General features: G+C 39.3%; 1 protein-coding gene across 5 annotated transcripts in view; it reads left to right on the top strand.

Annotated features, from left to right (window-relative positions):
* The window catches only part of LOC129239243 (acidic phospholipase A2 PA4), an 85,568-nt gene that overhangs the window by 35,115 nt on the left and 34,008 nt on the right, over positions 1 to 16,445 (top strand). Inside the window, exon 1 of one of the 5 annotated variants that reach the window (XM_054874601.1) lies at positions 16,190 to 16,277. The exons of the other annotated variants lie outside the window; for them this stretch is intronic. The gene's annotated coding sequence lies outside the window, so the exon portion shown is untranslated. Of the gene's footprint in view, positions 1 to 16,189; positions 16,278 to 16,445 lie in introns of those variants that run through there. 5 annotated transcript variants of the gene reach the window in all.

Genomic DNA, 16,445 nt, shown 5'->3' with positions numbered 1-16,445 from the left:
ACACGGCGGGTCCACGTTTTGGCATATATTTCGAGACCCTAGTCATCAATAGGTATGAAAATTACCCCGTGTTAAAGCACTTATCAACAGCTTTCATTTGATACCCATATTGTACATACACATCCGAAGGTTACCCGGGTGCACGTTTTGACCTATATCTCCAGACCCCAGTCACGGAGCGGCATGAAAAATACTCTGTACTAAAGCATTCACCAACAGCTTCCATTTGATACCCATATTGTACATACACAACCAAAGGTTACCCGGGTCCACGTTTTGACCTATATCTCGAGACCCCAGTCACGGAGCGGCATGAAAAATACTCTGTACTAAAGCATTCACCAACAGCTTTCATTTGATACCCATATTGTACATACACAACCAAAGGTTACCCGGGTCCACGTTTTGACCTATATCTCCAGACCCCAGTCACGGAGCGGCATGAAAAATACTCTGGACTAAAGCATTCACCAACAGCTTCCATTTGATACCCATATTGTACATACACATCCGAAGGTTACCCGGGTCCACGTTTTGACCTATATCTCGAGCCCTATTTCCAAAATAAAATATAATCCATGTTACTCGTGGATGATGTAGCTTTCGAATGGTGAAAGAAGTTTTAAAATCGGTCCAGTAGTTTTTGAGCCTATTCATTACAAACAAACAAACAAAGTTTTCCTCTTTATAATATTAGTATAGATAAGCCATCAAAAGCATTTGCGTCTCAGTTTTGTTGAATTTTTTTTTCTGTGATGGAATTCAAACCTAATAGTGTGATTGCGTTATATTTGGCTGGAAAATCACAATCAGCCATTGTTCGTGAGCTCAGTCACCTCAAAGTGAATAAAATGTTTGTGTATCGCCCTATAAAACGTTACAATGATACTGGTAGCATTGCAAAACGCTATGGAGGTGGACCAAAAAAACTGCAAAAACGCCAGAAATGGTTCGGAAAGTGAAGGCTCGACTTGAACGAAATTCACGTCGAAGTGAAAGAAAAATGGCCAAAGAACTGAAAATATCGCAAGACAGCATTCGACGCATATTGAAAAATGAGCTCAAGGTCAAGGCTTACAAGTTCCAAAAAGCACACGATCTTTCACCCCAGCAAAAAAAAGTTCGGTGCGAAAGAGCAAAGGAGTTGTTGCCCTTACACGAACGTGGCGAATTTCCTAACACTGTGTTTTCTGATGAAAAAAAATTTCCCAATTGAGCAGTTCATAAACACTCAAAACAGTCGTGTTTACTTGACCGAACGCTCATACGAGAATTTGAGCCTACGTATGACCACTCGAAGTAATTTCCCATCGCAAGCCATGGTTTGGGCCGCAGTGACCGCTGATGGACGCTCTCCAATCGTTTTTATCAAGCCTGGTGTTAAAGTGAATGCGATTTATTATCGGGAAAATATTTTAGAAGCTGCTTTAGGGCCGTGGACACGTAAACATTTCGGTCGTAGACTATGGACGTTCCAACAGGACTCGGAACCGTTTCATAAAGCTCGTGTGAACCAAGAATGATTAAAAAATTCCACACTTTAATTTAATTAATTAATTTTAATTAAAATGTTCCGCACTTTATTTCGTCCACACAATGGCCTTCGAATTCGCCAAACGCAAATCCGATGGACTATTCCATCTGGTCCATTTTGGAGAGCAAGGTGAAGACTACAAAATATGCCAGTATGGATGCGCTGAAAAAAAGCGATTATACGAGAATGGGTCAAAATACCTCAAGATCACATTCGTGCAGCATGCAACTCATTTTTTGAACGCTTGAAGGCTATAGTCAAGGCAAAAGGTGGTCATATCGAGCTAAAGTGAATATATGTTAAAATTGTAACACTTCATATCGTTCACGCTGTAGCTACCGCTAGAAACCCTCAGCTATCGCTAGAAAAACGATCGATGCCTGAAAAATTGGTATTGACCTCACAAGCCAAGGATTACACCATCGATATGTTACACACAAGCACATGGATATCATTATTTACTCGACAAGCCTGATTAAGAGTGTTTTCTGCAGAGGAGGAAGGATCGAAGTATGGAACTTTAATTGCACTACATCACAGGTGTTCCGAGGTAAGCATCGTTTTGACGAGATTTCGTGAGCACAGCAGTGCTCTAGTCAAGGCAGCTACTCCAGAATTCGAGATAGTGAAATGCGGTTACATAAAAATAGCATAATGGGCAACTTTCGGGATGTTGTAAATAGGGCTAAACTGTGAATAGTCGTGCACTGGGGGCGGTATAGGTAGCTTTTACACCATGACTTTTCAGGAACCCCTGCAGCTGAAAGTTAACATTGATATGTTAGCGGTTCAACATGTTTCAATATCAGAGTTTAGGACGTGAGTCCGTCTACCGTTCACCCCTTTATTTCATATTGTTTGTCACTTTCGGAATGATGCAACTTTTTGATCCCCACTAATGGTGCCATTCACCACTAGGCAGTATTTCTTTCTTTGCATAATTCACGAATATTCTTGGCATAATACAAGCGACCAACATTGTAGCATCCTTCTCTTCTGAAGTAGTCTTGTAGATTTGACCGCTTTTAGCATTTGTGATTACTCCGCAGAGTTAAGAGCGTTTCTATCAGCTAGTGAAATTTTAGCGCAATACTTTTTTCTTTCGCCTTTGCCGTGTTTTCCTGCAATTGCCTCCTTTGCTTTTGAAAGATTTTTTCTTTATAACCAAACTGTATTTACGATAACCAGGCGCCTTTCTCGGTGAACTGAATAAGTTGATTATGGACCCCTTTGGTGGTGTTCAAAAGACAAGTAGGACGGATGGATTCTGGTAGCCCAAGAGGCCTGCCTAGTTTAGGTAGTAGCAGTTGCCTTTGAATATTCCAATGGGAGCCTCTCTATTACACTCATTTAACTGCAAAATAAATAAATAAGTAAATAATTTATTCATGAAAAGATCCGCGCCCTTCAAAATTGTTTCTTATTTATTTATTTATTGACTAGCGTAAATTAAGAATGGTCTAGCCTTAGATTGTTCTAAATACCTTTCTTTCAAATCTGTGTATATAAAAAATAAATAAATAATTGGCGCGTACACTTCTGTTAGGTGTTTGGCCGAGCTCCTCCTCCTATTTGTGGTGTGCGTCTTGATGTTGTTCCACAAATGGAGGGACCTACAGTTTCAAGCCGACTCCGAACGGCAGATATTTTTATGAGGAGCTTTTTCATGGCAGAAATACACTCGGAGGTTTGCCATTGCCTGCCGAGGGGCGACCACTATTAGAAACATGTTTTTATTAATTTTGCTTTCACCGAGTTTCGAACCAATGACCTTTCTGTGAATTCCGAATGGTAATCACGCACCAACCCATTCGGCTACGGCGGCCGGCTGTGTATATGAACATGGCAGAAAATCGCTTGGCTCATGAGTTGGCATGACGGGGAGCTCATGAGGGGGTTTCTTTATACGAAGAGAATGTAGTTCCTTATAGTCTGCTCTAGAATAGATAGGCATCAAGTCAACTTATTTTGCAAGATCATGAGTTAGAATCATTTCAGCGCTTATCTTCCACTGTTCTGCTTGTGCGAGGCTCAGGTGCAAGAATCTTGGTTTTCACTTTCTAACTAGATTTAAAATTATCACTCTTTTAAACACCACTCTACCTTCTTTACAGCTACCTTAGACGTGTTCCTCATACGGAGGTAACTATTGACCCCGACATAAACCTGAACTAGACTATTGAAATTTCACAATGGACTAAGATTTAAGAGCATTTTCTTAAGCGTTAATAGTATAGAGTGACCAGATGGCAATAAACAAGTAGCCGTAAAATTTATATCCATACGTCAATATATAATATTAAGTAAGGTTTGCTTGCCGCATGTGTAGAAATTATTAAAAAAATATTATTGGAATTTCGGCTCAGTCGTAAATACGCAAAGTAGATTTCGTCGTGAGGTCAGTCGTCATCAGACGAGACACTTTTTTAGCTCAGAAGTTATGTCAACAAGCAAAATTACCATTATTAGACCAAACACAGTCTACAAGTATGGGCGCAAGCATCAATGCTCACACAAAGATCAGCTATTTGGTGCGGTTTATAGTATGGTGACATCAGCGGATCTTATTTCTTTCGAGAAGAGGTAGAATACGAGGGGTGACTTTTATATGTCGTGATTAGAGAACAAAAACAAATTTTAATCATCGAAAATCACTTTATTGTTTTTCAAAATATTCTCCATGAAGATCTATACACTTTTGCATGCGTTTGAACCAATTGTCGAAGCACTTTTGCCACTCTGAATGAGGTACCTCCGAAACATGCATTCTGAATGCCGCAACCGCTTCTTCAGTTGTCGAAAAACGTTGACCTCTCAGTTTGTTTTTTACGTACGGGAATAAAAAGAAGTCATTCGGTGCCAAGTCAGGACTATACGGCGGATGACCCATTAATTCGATGTTTTGGGTGCTCAAAAATGCAGTTGTTTGAGCCGATGTGTGAGAGTTCGCATTGTCCTGCGATTGGTTTTCCTAATTTCTTGGAAGACAACTGGCAAACAAATGGTTGTGTACCACTCAGAATTTACTGTTCTGCGTTGTTCTAGTGGTACGGTTGCGACATGTCTAGTTTTTCCGAAAAAACAGGCGACCATTTGCTTGGAAGTGCTTCGTGCGCGAACAACTTTTGTTGGATTTGGCTCATCTTGAAACACCCATACAGTCGACTGCTGTTTACTTTCGGGCTCATACGCGTAAATCCATGATTCATCACCTGTCACGATGTCCGATGTCATAGACGTGTTTCGAAGCCCCGCGGTCGTACTTTTTGAGCATTTCCTTCGACCAATCGACACGAGCCTTTTTTGAGCGATTGACAAATTGTGTGGGATCCAATGCGAACAAATTTTTTTGACAGTCAAATGTTTATGCAATATTGCATGTATGCTGGTCGCACTAATACCTAAGATTGTCTCAATCTCACGATAGGTCACATGACGATCTTGCAATATCAGTTCGCGCACAGCATCAATGGTTTTCGGAACAACAACTGATTTTGGACGACCTTCACGAAATTCGTCTTGGAGTGACCCTCGACCACGATTGAATTCACCATAACACTGGTCCTTGATGGAGCTTCATCGCCAAAAAATGAATTAAGTTCATCCATGCAACGTTGCTGAGTTAATCCACGTCGAAAGTTGTAAAAAATAATCCCACGAAAATGTTCAGGATTTAATTCCATTTTTGGACCGAGATGAATCTTTTAAGTTACTGTAAACAACACAAATAGCGCTGGTATTTCAAAACGTTCTGAGTACGTAAAAGCCAAAAAATGTCAAACTTTGCGATACAGCTGTCAGTTGCCAGATTGCATCACCAGGGTTGCCAAATCCCTACATATGAAAGGCACCCCTCGTACACCTTTACCGTCAATGGTTCTCGGCATAAAACGATGCTTATTGACTTTCTGTGGCCAGAGCACAACAACATCGATACATTTGAGTTTTGTTTTCAACAAAACGACGCTACAGGCTATAGAAACGACACGACTCTCGAATTTGTGAGGAAGAAATCTGTCAATTGGGTCATCTCACGGCTAGCGTTTATCATCATCTGTGGCTACGTCAGATTCTCAGTCTGCGCTTAAAAGGCAAAACGACTTTGGACGAGCGCTAAACACTCAGCGCGCTTATTCCGGTATACTCTGCACATATTGGATCGAGTTATCAAAAATTGTACCGACCACCTGAAGCACTGCTAGTGAAGCCGAGGCATCCATTTGAATGAAGTCTCATTCTAAACATAAGCGTATGAATGTAGTTTCAAAACAAGGGCAGATATACTCCAATGTTGTTGTCTCATTTAAAATTATGTTCCTATTGTTCTTGTCTGGTCATCCCATACATGGGAGAGAGACCTTTCATATGGCAAGGTATTGTGTGCTGCCTCTAGTATTTTACTAAAACTGCTGCTTGCATTTTGTTCACTGTATAGCAGCTTGAAGGAATAGTCATATTGATCCAACGCTTTTCTAATCAAGCTCAATTTTTTCTTGATTTTTCAACAAAGGATGCTCGTAGGACCCTGAAAAGGTATACACACCTACACAATACTTTCCTCGCTTCTTTCCAGTTTTTTTTTGTTTTGTTTAGAAAATTGTGAGTTGAGTATGCCATCGGTTAGGCCTTTGAGTGGTGACAACAAATGCTTCGCATACAATTTTCGCCCAAATGGTGAACGAATATTTTTACCTGATTATCTAAACCTATTGACTGAATCCGCCAAAGTGATAAATCGTAAAAATCGTATTTTGACATTTTAACAAAAAAATGTGAAACGTAAATATGTATTTACACAAATTCACACGCATTTATTTACTCCCACAGTCTGAATAAAAAAACTTGCAAACAATGAACTTTTGTTTTGTTATTTTCTTCACAACGCAGGGGCGTAGTAGGTGTCAATCAAGGTGTCGAAGTAATTACATACTTTGAAGGCAAGGGGTCGGGTCGCGCTTACCTTTGTATGTAAAAAAGTACATAAGTAAGTAGGTGCATTGCATATATGAACGTGCACTTGAACACAAATTTGGTAACATTTAAATGGCAACTTTGGTACCATCAAACGATCGCCGACGTTTAACTGGCGGCCAATTACAACGGATTAACAGCGAAGTTGGCGATTTGTGGTTTCAGAGAATAGCGATGGCTAAATGGCTGGGAACAAAAAAAACTACACAAAAACTTATTGACTTAAGATGGCTCGTCAATATCTACATATGGATATTTTTTTTTTTTCACATAGTGCGATGACATGAAATGAGGAGTGCGCATCGAAATGTCTTTGAGTATTGCTTTGGTTTCTCTCTTTTGAAATCGTTTTCAGTTACTCAAGCAATAGAAAATATATTTATGCAAGTACATATTTATAAGAATTGTGAATTTTTTTAACTTTAATGTAAATTAGACTTAAAAAACTATTTTCAAATGTAAAATAATGCAAGTCTCGAACTGATATTTTAATTTCTTGCCACCGAGAATGTATAAGTGTACTTAAGTAAGCGGAAAGAATACGAGCATACACCGTTTAGAAGAGAGTGGCAAACACCAAGATCATGGAGAAGAGGGAATTAAGTCTCTATACAGATGGTTTCAAGTTGGACGATAGGGTTGGCTGTGGAGTTGTTCGAAGGAATTAGGACTTGAATTATCCATTCGATAGGTTGCACAGGAATTCCCTAAATGATATTAGTGTCGCATTCAAGGTTGGCCTTATTTGGGTTCCGGGGCACAAAGATATTGAGGAAAATTGTAAAGTCGAAGAGCTAGCCAGGAAGGGTACAAGTACCCGTGCTTGATGACAGAGGGCGTTCCTGAGGCAAATTGGTGTTAGCATCGTGTGCTGCCACCTACCAAACGACGCCAAAACAAATTCCACAGTAATTGATAGGTTAGTTTGGACTTGGCAGCTATTCGAGTAAGACGTGTTTCGTGATTTTCACTAAGATGACAAAAAAGAGAAGTATCTTTCGGTAACTCGTTTTTTGTTTTTGGATTGGAAAAAATGCGAGTAGATAAACGCAAAGTTGGGTTCTGCCTATGGGGACGCTTCGCTATATATGTCCACAGTTAGATATTGGTTCAACGAATTTACCAGACGTGGCTACTGAGGAAATCATTCAAAAAGTCCACGACATGATTCTCGCTGATCGACGAACGAAAGTTGCATTGGGAGTGGGAGCAATTTAAGCGGGATTTGATGGAATTTTTTCGTCGAGTTGTCACCGAGTTTGCCGATGATACTGCAATACTTTGCACTCACACAGACCCAAAAGTAGCAACGTCCATATTACAAAGGCATATACTTGAAACAGAAGTATGGCTTAAAAACTGGAGAATAAAGGTTAATGAAACCAAATGCGTGCATATTACTTTTACTCTAAGAAAAGAAACTTGCCCTGCAGTTACAATAAATGGTCAGAATATACCACAGCAAAACGAAATAAAATATCTTGGAATTCACTTAGATAGAAAACTCACATGGCGGAATCATATTGAAAAGAAAGTGTCGAATATCAAGCTTAAAATGAAAAGCCTATATTGGATGCTTAATTCGAAATCAGCATTACCTCTAGAGTACAAAGTGCTACTATATAAAGCCATGCTAAAACCAATATGGACATATGGTATAGAAATGTGGGGAACGGCTACGCCCTCAAATATCGAAAAACTTCAGAGAGTGCAATCTAAAGCCTTGCGGATAATCACAGGAGCTCCATGGTATATAAAGAACGCGAACATTTACAGAGATATCTGCATCCCTCGTGTAGCCGATGAAATAGTACGGTTGAGCAAAAAATACCTACAACAGCTAGAAGACCATCCCAATAAACTAGCGCGAAATCTACTTTTAGATGAAGGTCACACACGATTGAAAAAAAGAGACATCTTCAAGTCTGCACTATCTTAATTATCTCATCTCACACGAGAGTCCGTCCATAACTTCCTCCAACCACACCTATCACATTCGAAAAAAAACAAAAAACAACAACATTTTCACAATCGACATGAGGGACAACCGAAGCTCTAAGGGAGACCGGAAACTAGGCCTTTCCGGCTCCCAGCTACGAAGAATTGGAGACTGGAAACCCGTCCTTTCCAGCTCCTAACTATAAAGAATTGGAGATTCACAACCGATTTAATCATATATGTAAATATCTATATATTCATTTGAGCAAATAATTCGTTTCTTAGCACTGGCAAGGAAACATATTACTCTAGTATATAAGATTTGTAAACTTATTGTTAGTTTCTTATACAAGAAAGATTCAATAAATAAAGAAAACTGGAAAAAAAAGTTGTCACCGTTGATGAAACCTGGATTCATCATTATACACTAGAAACTAGGCAACAATCAAAACAGTGGACTTCTCCCGGTGAATCTGCTCTAAAAGAAGGCGAAGACTGGAAGACAGTCCCATCGGCCGGAAAGGTCATGGCGACGATTTCTTGGGATGCGTACGGTGTCATCGTCATGGATTTTTGAAAAAAGGAAGAACGATCACTGGACAATACTACAGTGAGTTATTGGACTGCTTTCATACAAAAATGAAGGAGACACGGCCGCATTTGGCGAAAAAGAAGGTGCTGTTTCACCACAATGACGCACCAACGTAATCATCCTTAGTTGTCGCCGCCAAACTGCACGAATTGCGTTATAAATTGTTGCCGCACTACCCGTATTCACCCGATCTGGCTCTCTGTGACTTTTTTTATTCTCTAACATGAAGAAATGGCTCGCGGGGAAAAAAATTCAGTTCAAACGAGGAAGTCATCGCCGAGAGAGAGGCGTATTTTGCAGAGTTCTTGTCCAATTTTTTGAGGGGTTAAAAAAATGGCCGGAGCGTTGGGAGAAGTGTATCTTTCTAAAAGGGGACTATGTTGAAAAATAAGAAAAAATGTTGAAATAATGGTGCCCTCATTTCTAACACGGGTACTTATTGAACCCCCTTGGACTACTTTTCAACTGCTTAATAATAGAATTACCATTGGGATACATATGGCCATGAGCAAAATAGTAATTAAAAACAACATTATCCAAGAGGTCAATAGGTCATGGAGAGATGAAGATACTAGGGTTTGCAGCCCCGGGATCCCGGGATCCCGAAATCCCGGGATTGAAATAACTAATCCCGGGATATAATTTTTGTCTGAATTATATTTTGAAATTTTTTTCTCATCAAAATTTTCTAAGAATTTAATTCTCAGAAAATTTATTTTTTTTTTATGAAATATGTACGTAGAATTTTTTGTTTTGGAAACGGAATGACAATCTGTTTACAGCAGACATAGCCATTAATTTTATGCTAAAGAAGCTTAAAGATGCAAACAGTGCTATAAGTAAAAAATTATATGCAGCTCTCATTCTTCGTATGGAAGAACGCCGCACAGATCTAAGCGGTTTACTGCAATACTTACACAATGGTATAAGCAACGTCTCAGGAATAGATTTTGTCACAGTTCCTTCTTCAATTAAATGCCGTAAATTAATAGTGGACTTGCTTGAAAGACTAGACGCTTCAAATCCCACTGCATTACTAACAGCTCATGCAACTGGATCTTCTATTTCAAATGAGGTAAACCTTGAAATTGATTCAGAATTTGATTCAATAACTGAATCAATTTGTACACAAAAACCATTGAGTGTAGCAGAAGAACTAGATAAAGTTATTAAAGAGGGATATGCACCAATGCAGCCTATTAGATTTGAGACACTGTCATCAAAAATTCAAAAAGAAATGTCTCTTTTTGAAAATGGAGGGAGACGTGGTGACTACCTGGAAAGAACATACTCCTATTTAATGACGATAAAACCTACTAGTGTAGAGTCTGAACGAGCATTTTCTTCGGCAGGACAATTTGCAACAAAAATAAGAAGCCGTTTGAACGATGAAACGCTGGACGAGTTGTGTTTTCTAAAAGCTTATTTACAACAACACAAGAAATGTTAATTTCATTATGTATTATACTATTTTTTATTTGTTTTTTATGATGAATTAAGTTTTGTTTTGTTTTGTTTCAATAAATAATAATATTAAACCAATTTTTTAATTATGTTTTCAGTTTTTTTGTACTTTCAACTATGATAATGTGTAAGTATTTTTCATAAATAGTCCAATCCTAATCCCGGTACCAATCCCGGGATCCCGGGATGTGGATAATGTAATCCCGAAATCCCGGGATTGAAAATATAACACGGGATTGCAAACCCTAGAAGATACATGTGTAACAGCTAGGCTACTATGGCCGCAAATAGACAGGAAAAGAACAAAGGAATTACTTAGTTTCTCAAGAGATGATATCTCGGAAGTCGTGGCTTGTATAACCGGTCACTGGCTATTTGGCAGTCATTCCCCGAGACTAGGCGTTTTCTGCCATGAATATTGCAAAAGATCTAGAGGTGAGGAAGAGGAAGAAACAGTTGAGCACCTTCTTTGCAATTGTCCAGCCCTAGCTAAAATTAGAACAGGTTGTCTACAGAGCCACGTTTCATAAGAGCCACGAAGGAAAGTAAATGGAGTTCTCGCGCAGCACAGTGGTATCGGTAACGGACCTGTAAGGTCTAAGTAGGTCGTGCAGACCGACTACCACCATAACCTAACCTAACCTAGAACGTGGACGTAACGACTGGTGCGCTTTATTGAACTCGTCCAAAATCGATACAGCAAAATGATAGAAACAGTTTTTTCTAATAGCGGTCGCCCCTCGGCAGGCATTGGCAAACTCCCGACTATATTTCTGCCATGAAAAAGCTCCTCATAAAAAATATATGCCGTACGGAGTCGGCTTGAAACTGTAGAACCTCCATTTACGGAACAACATCAAGACGCATACCACAAAAAGGAAGAGCTCGTCCAAGCACCTAACATTATTTATTTATTTATTTATTTTTAATCGCCAATCAAGAAGAAGAATGCTGAGCGATAGTAAAATTGACGCGAACAGAAGCTCCACGGTCCGAAATCGTCTTTTTATGAATATTAAAAAAAAAATATTATAAATTATTTATTATTTACTTAGTTATAACAACGATTCAGAATCTTTTATTTGAAACAAGCCATATCAGAACTCTCCGTATGATCTTCTAGAGCTCACTTTGTGTTTGATAGGTAGGTAGGTAGGTAGGTAAGATGGCAAGAGTACCCCAGGTACGCTACAAGTAGCACTTACGTGCCGTTTTGATACCATAAAGTGGACCACTACCTGTGAAAGGATTAAGGGAGGAGATAAAACCGTCTACAGCCATCCAGTGCTGTTGATGTAGCGGAGGAGAGAAAAGGGATCTAGGCTGGAGAATTTCATCAAGTCATCCCCAAAGGGGACGCTGAGGAATCTCAAGCGCCTAGCCGCCAGAGCCGGACATTTGCAGAGAAAGTGTTCCACAGTCTCTTTCTCTGCAGGATCCCCACAGCTTCTGCAGTGGGGGTTGTACGGAATTCCAAGCTTCTCCGCATGAGTGCCGATCACCCAGTGACCAGTGATCACCGCAATGAGTTTGGAAATTGAATGGCGGGGGGTTCCCATCACCTTAAGCGTCCTGTTTATATCGTATTGAGGCCATAGTGCTTTTGAAATGGCACACGATGAGACAGACCAGTCTTGCGCTTTTCTTAGAAAGAAGTTGTGTAGTTTCCCTTTAACGACGACCAAGGGGATACCGATGTCTGAGAAGGGGGCAGCTGGATCCGGTTCTGCCGCCCCCTTCCTGGCAAGCTCATCGGCAATTTCATTTCCCTCTATATTCCTGTGCCAGGAACCCAGATGAGGGAAATGTTTCCTGCACGTTCGAGGCGTTTAAGGTCCTCCTTACAGGAGTTCACGAGAAGAGAGCTGCAATACGGCGACGACAGTGCCTTGATTGCAGCTTGGCTATCGGAAAAAATATTAATGTCTCCCTCCCAACAGCGATCCCGAAGCATTTTGCATGCCTGCAGGATCGCGAAGACCTCTGCTTGAAAGACGCTGCTTGTCTCCGGCAGTTTATAGGAAACCGAAATGCTGGCTGATTTAGAGTAGACCCCCGTGTTTGATAAATGAAGCTGAAAATCTGTAAATTAGCATTTAAAAAATTATTGTTTTAATAAATACCTGTAGCACAACTAATTGGCAACTTGCGAACATGACAGACAACAACTGGAAAAATCATGAAAAAAAATAGCCGCATGCCAAAGGCCTCTTGATCTGAAGGTATGTGTGCAGATGTGTTTCACCAACACACACCTCCAGTTCCACCCAGCAATTATTTTTTCGATTTTTGTTTTGCTCACTAAATTTATTACACGTTTCAATACCAAATACAAAAACACAAATTTAACTCAATCAAGCGAAATGAAGTTCACTGCTGCGCAAAAAATTGACTTGGATACAAAACAAAAACAAAAATAAGAGGAACGGCTTCGGTCAAATTTAAATTATGCAAATATTCACTAAAAAAGAGAGTCAAAAAAATTCCATAGTAAAGGACAAATAATAAATTCTTCATCTTTTTTGTTGGTTGTACGACAGACTGAAAAATTCAATATACTCTTAATTAGGCGAAAATTTGCCTAACTCACAGTGCGTTTTCGAAAACCTTGGTAATACCATTCGATAGAGTTTATTTTCCTGTCTAACTACATTTTGGTTTACAGTAAAAAAGCGCAAACAACTTGGGTAGTGGGTGCAGCACTTCAATCTCAAGTTATGTACAGATGTACATGAAGTTTATAGCACTGAGCTGAAAAAGTAGGAAAATAAGAGAGGTATTCAAGGAGAGAGCATAGCTGGTTGCATGGAGTAGATGAGAAATGGAAATGTTTTTGTGTTAGTGCAAGTTATACAGAATGCAGAAGTGTGGCCAACATCTCTCAGCCGATTTGAAGGAATTAGCTGATTTGCTGACATAATCGGGGCTATGACAGCGGTTTGTTTACTAAAAAACTAAGATTGGGTCGGTGATATACGAAAAAAATCAACGCAGCTTTCACTTCTTTCCGTCTGAACAACCACTGAAATAAAGTCAATTACTGTAAAAAAATTCAAAAATATTATTTTTCGTATATGTGGCTACCCCATGGTTGGAGTAAGAGATATCACTTCTCATAAACCCTCCTAGTGACACGGGGAATGCTTACAGGCATCTTCACTGGTCACTGCAGACTACGTAGCCATTTATTCAGACTCAAAATGTGGTCCACTGGTGGTTTTTGCTATCTATTACTCTATTACCATCACTACATTTGCTTCTCGAATGCAAAGCCTGGAGTGCATATTTTAGCTCGAAATGGCCAGAAGAAACATGTTACAAAGATTTCAGAGGTCTGGCCAAGATCAGGTCATTAATCGGCTCCCCGCGGATTTGAAAGAATCAACTGATGACCTACATAATTGGGGCCATTACAATGCTTTGCCTATGAAAAAACTCAATACAGCCTCCGCTCTTGCTGCTTCTTTTGATTGCATGAGTGTGCGAATACTTGTGAAATGAGTGGGAAGTATTCTGCTGTCGAATCCTCGTTGACGTGGTAGCCGAAGTTACATTCACAATTTTGTTTCGGATGACCAAACCTAGTAATCTATCATCCTTGAAGCTGCTGCTAGAAATTGCGATCTCCTCTCTGATAGAACGGATCCGTCTGCATCTCCGTAATTTCAAGAACGGATCAAGTAAGGTACAACATGTGTAACTAAGGTCCAGTAAGTTGTTTAAAAGGTTATCAGAGCAATACCTTCTGTTTTCAAATCTGGTATGAATCAATGAAGGCGGTGTACAGACTCACGTCAAACGGAGTATGGGGAAACGAAGAAAACACTGACCACTGTCAGATTTGCCACCAGTTGTCGGAGCGTAGCACACTGTTCTCTATGCCAGCGGAAAATCGGGTGCCTTACGTTAGCTTCGTTAGGAAGTGTGACGTTTTGATCCCAGATGGAGATCAGTGGATAAATCCAGAGAACATACAAATCAGCGACGGTAGTGGATCTCCTAAAATTTAGTAGAAAGGATCTGAGAGTACTGGTAGGTGTAATCACAGGACACAACGCCTGTGGCCAGCATATGTCTACCGTGGAATTCATAGACAATCCAACATGCCTGTCTTTTCGTGAAAATGAGGACACTGCAGAGCATTTTCTCTGTAGCTGTCCGACGTTCTCCAGAATCAAACTTAGGTTATTGGGGTGCGATGTTCTGAGCATGGATAAAGTTCATAATCTTCCTCTGTCGGATCTCTTAAGATTTATCAATGAATACAGAAGATTCGAGGAAGAGTGATGTCCAACCAGTTTCTTCGTCTTATTACCCATACTGTATCTATCCTGTCTTTCTATTCCTTCCACTATAACCTACCCATGTGTAGTACTACGGTCTTCCTGACAGACTACTTGGACTTGTCCAACCACGCTAAAAATCTAATCTAATCTAATCTAACCTTCTGTTTTTGACGCTTAATAACAAACTGATACCTGGAGTCTATTTCGTAAGAAAATATTTCGTGAGCTTTCGCACAAACTAAAAATGGTACTGGGTGGTATTTGTATAATAACTGCAGATGCTTTACTGCTTCAAGCATAACGACAAGAGTCTTTTATTCGAGAGCCTTTTCACTCGAAACTACAATAAATCAGATGCTGGAGAGATTGATGAGACTAAGGAGCATCAATTCTCTAATACTATCTCTCTTCTTATACACACCAGATTGTCCAGAGGTTATCGGGGCTGGAATTATTTGTAAAAGGTGAACAGATTGGAGGAACTTTTTCCTAAAAAAAGTTTCTTTGATCACGCATGACTACTGTCAAATTAAATATGTACATAATTTCTTTCAGTATTCATTGACATTTCATCTTGGAAAGACTTACGCGTCAACTCGAATATCGACGCTCTGTGAAAAAAGTTCATCGCCATGATTAGTCTATGTTTGTACATTGATATATTTAGATACCTTATGGATTGCTAGCCCTTAGGTTAGTGTCTCTATTAAATTGTTACTAGTAATGCGCGGGATATAAATATGACAAATTGAAGAAACAGAAGCGAATGTCAATACATTCATTTATTTAAAATATACAAATGGTATGACTACCGCATCATTAAAAAAATAAAAAGGAAATAAATTGAATGGCGTTGTTGTCGTCATGAAAACCGATTATTCGCGCCTTCTGTTTTGATCGCATTTTTCATGTAGAGCAATGTTATCTAGTGGAAGCCGCTTAACATGCATGCACACTTACACACACACACACACACACATATGAGGATTTGCGATCGAAGTAACCGGCAGAAGAGAAATAATATATACTTTTGCACGCATTGAAATTTCAAATCGGACGTTGCTGTAAAGCGCAATTTCATGGTTCTACTTGCTACACACATACATATGCATATTGTAAAGCGCTCTACTTCATTGCAAATACTAAGGAGCCTCTAAGTTTGGTATTTGAATGCGCTTAAAACAATTATAACGTATTTCTTACATATACAAGCGTAAAGATTTTAATGATAGTGCGCATACTCGCACGAATATATGGTGTGTGTACGAGCTATACATTAAGCTGTGAGCTGTGCCTAGCAAAATATCTTCTTGTTAGACCAACCCCAAGCACATTAAAATCAGTGTAGCTTTTCAGTTATCTGCTAAGGCTGAACGGAAACGGACGTGGGTTGTTATTTCAGTAGAATTCAACGAACATAAGACTCCGTTAGGCGAAAAGAAATATTGTTCAAGAAAGAAGTGATGTTATTTAAATTGGAGTAGATTTGAAAGTGAGTGTTTCAATATCAGGTATTGGAAAATATAGTGAATGATTAATTAAAATAACACAAATTGATATACAATAAAATTAGATGGAATAATAATAAATAAATTTAAATAAAATAAAAATGAAATGAAATAAAATTTAATTAAATAAAATGAAAGTAAAGGAATAAATA

The sequence above is a fragment of the Anastrepha obliqua genome, chromosome 2, assembly GCF_027943255.1.
Source record: "Anastrepha obliqua isolate idAnaObli1 chromosome 2, idAnaObli1_1.0, whole genome shotgun sequence".
Classification (NCBI taxonomy): Eukaryota; Metazoa; Arthropoda; class Insecta; order Diptera; family Tephritidae; genus Anastrepha; species Anastrepha obliqua.
Note: the sequence above shows the minus strand (reverse complement) of the source record. Positions and strands in the feature narration are given on the sequence as shown.